Source organism: Amphiprion ocellaris, chromosome 9 (genome assembly GCF_022539595.1).
Source record: "Amphiprion ocellaris isolate individual 3 ecotype Okinawa chromosome 9, ASM2253959v1, whole genome shotgun sequence".
Classification (NCBI taxonomy): Eukaryota; Metazoa; Chordata; class Actinopteri; family Pomacentridae; genus Amphiprion; species Amphiprion ocellaris.
In genome coordinates this window covers 30,152,514-30,155,859 of record NC_072774.1, presented here as the reverse complement: position 1 = coordinate 30,155,859, position 3,346 = coordinate 30,152,514, and the positions used below count along the sequence as shown (strand labels likewise).

Here is a 3,346-nt window from a genome sequence, read left to right as displayed (position 1 = left end):
CCCTTGAAAACCATGCACTAGTGAAATTTATCTTTAAAAATAATATAAATTGTTGAAAATGGCTGATCTGTTTTATTTATTTTTCATCTTTTTTGCAAGTTGCAGCCTCAAGAAAATAATTTTCTTTTTTTATTCAGCTAAATTTGTGTCCATGCAAATGAACTAAAAAGGAAAAAAATATTTTTTTCTCATTTAATTTTCATACAATATATCAACAGAGAAAGAATGATGGTAAGATTGTACATCTTTTCATGGGGTTTAGATTGTTACTGTATATTTTGGAGTGTTGATGGTAGTAGCCACTTCAGTATTGCCTCTGATTAGCTAATCTTCATGGTGATTTACCAGAACGGGTTGATTCAGTACATAAACCTCGAGTATGCAGGGCATTTCTTTTGGGGTTTTTGGGGAGTGTGGATACAAGCTGGGACACACCTCACCCAAAGTGATGGTCTCCAAAACTCCATCTACACAGCTAGGTCTGTTGGCGTGGCGTGACCAAGCATCTGGTTAGAAACACTGTCACCCCCCTTCAGATACAAGTACACTGACATTTAAAGAAAAAATAAACAAAACAAATGAAAACAAAACAAAAAAAAATCAAAGCAACACATTGATTTTTCATTCGAAAAGGGCTTCTGTAGAACTCGTTTAGTGGTTCCCAGTGTTGACCCCCATGGCTTCGAATTGGATGAAAACCTGGAACTGACGGAATCCTCGTGCTAAGGAGTTCATTCCAGCTTCCTCCAAACAACAACAACACCCAGCAATCCCTGTCGCCAGGCGCTTGTGACACCTCGCCATGTGCACAATGTGCGCTAACGTTTTTGCTCAAACACAGGATCACGTTTGCACCCCTAGAAACAGGCTCAGAAGACACAACATCAAGCATGCAGTGTAACCAGGGGGCGTGACCTGTAATCGCAACACTGGCTGCTACAAAAACGCTATCAGTCCACACGCTGCTATGATCGAGAGAAACTGTCCAGTGAGGATTGGGAAGCTCTTCTTGTCAGTGGGGCCAGAGTGGGGTCCACCAGTGAGGAAGGAGGAAAGAGCTTGAACCAGCCAATCACCATATTGGACAGGTCCAGCTCATCTAACAGTAATCTGAACTGCTCCCATGAATGATTTATGGTCCACTACGTCCGTAGTCACCCCAACAGATGACCTGGACAGAAAAACAGAAAAATATAATGATGTGACAAGATTAGAAAAAGAAAGCAATTCTGAGTTTCTGTTTGAACGACTGTGACACTCACTACCTTAAGTAATCATAAGTCCACTTACCTGTAAAACCTTGCCTCCTGGACTCTCCTCAAACGGCAGTTGCTGCTGGTAAAGAGGATCCAAGGTTTTTCTTGCTACTTTAGTTTTCTTTTTGGCTATGCAGACTCCGTTTTCCAAAAGGTAGACCTTTACATATGGTGCTGGAAATAAAGAAAAATCAGAATTATTATATAAACTAAATCCCCCTTATTGTTCTCATATATCAGTAAGCACTGTGATGAGTGAAAATTCAGTAGAACAGTGTAGAACTGAGATCTTAAATTACCTGGCAGTGCCTTGGAACCTGGTTTTCCCACAAGGCCACGGGCTCTGATGACCTCCACTTCCAGTGCTCCTTTCTTCTCCACCATGCCAATCTGGATGTCACCTAAATAAACAAAAATAAAAGACTTTTAAAAATGCAAAGTTCAAAAATACAATTAAGCAATTGCATGCTTGTGTCGCAAGAGAAGTCTCGCCCTCACCCATAGGTGGAGTAGCCAACGTCTGTCGTCCAACCAGCTGGGCGGGGCCGAGACCATCCAGAAAGTCACTGAACTGAGCATCTGAAGAGAGTCTCACGCCAGGGAAGATGAGACTGAAAAAGTGAAAACCCTTCTGTTACCATGGAGATAAAGGTATGATCATGCTGATTACAGACAGAATGTTAGGGCGTAGGGTAGACAGGGTCTACTGAATGACAGGACAGTTAAGAAGATGAAGCCTAAAATAAGTCAACAAATCAAGTTTGGAATTGTTTGCTGTGTTTGTAGAGAGTGCTTCTGGTAAACATGTGGGTTGTAGCTTCTTGACAGTTTTCAGAGCGTGAGTCCTTGTCTGCTTACTTTCCCTCGGAGCTGTAGCTGTTCATGCTGCCGTCCGTGGACTCCCGGCTGGCCTGCCGAGTCATCCTGCTCCTCATCTCCACCGCCAGGCCCGTCTCTGTACTCCGCTGGATAGTGCTGCGCAACTTCTTACCTCCCGCTTCTGAACGGTCACACACATGACAAGACAGAGGGAGGAAGAGGGAGAAAAAGAGGGATATGGACTGTCAATCCATGACATTGAATCATATTGTGACTCATGTAACGAGCTGCATTCACATGGATTATCACTGACATACTCGTGCTTTCATTGGCTCAACAGAAATCATTCCACAGGAAAGACAACACATAAAGACACCTCTGTGAATGAGAATTCATATCTATGTGAGGACGACACAAGTATATTTTATTCTGTGAATCGCAGTGACGATAAAACAAGGTCGCTAATTTAACAAGCCCAACATACTTATGGCCCTTTGTGTATGTGTTCAACAGAACAACATGTACAGCCCTACTGACTGCCTACGGGGGTCTTGTGGGAGCCACAGAGAGTCCATGCTCCACCTACAAACACTCAGCACCCCCTCCCAGCCCATCCTAGCTGATCCAAGAAGACAGCTGACTCCCCCCATTAGGCCTGCTGCTGCTCATCTCCACCCAGCCTCCGTGCCACTGTAAAACCACGTGGTTGAGCCTGTGGCAGACGTACACATACCTACGCAAATTACAGTAGGAAAGCTAACACATGCCTGCAGAACAGCACACACACACACACACACACACACGCACACACACACGCAAAATCAAAACTGCATTTCATCCTATATCCTACTAAGATGGACGTCAGCAAAAACCGTCATGTTAATATACAGAGAAGGCACTTAAGAGATTAAAAAGGAATCAAATACAACAGACTAGTCTTAAAGAATCTCAGAGAATTTGTATTAGTTTAAATTTAGCTATGTTACCTGGTATGTTATCACTGAAAGAAATGGAGTCCCAACCATTTGGTTGTGTGGCAAAGGTGTATTTAAAGGCTACTCATTGCTACTTCTTGGCTCTAATAGGCATCACGTTACTTCCCAGGGTCAGAAAATCCTGACAAAAGTAATAACACAGTTACCATCAGTTCGCTGTTGGCCATCACAGGTAAACTAATCCATAAGCCTTCTGTAGTTTTCCACTCATGCTTCACCTGTTTGTATGGATGGTCAGCGTCTAGACTACAGCATTCCTAATCCAGCTATCATCAC

At 43.2% G+C, this 3,346-nt stretch overlaps 1 pseudogene; it reads right to left on the bottom strand.

Annotated features, from left to right (window-relative positions):
• Window positions 1–949: 949 nt before the first annotated feature.
• LOC129349718 (regulating synaptic membrane exocytosis protein 2-like) lies at window positions 950–3,237 on the bottom strand (annotated as a pseudogene).
• Window positions 3,238–3,346: the final 109 nt, after the last annotated feature.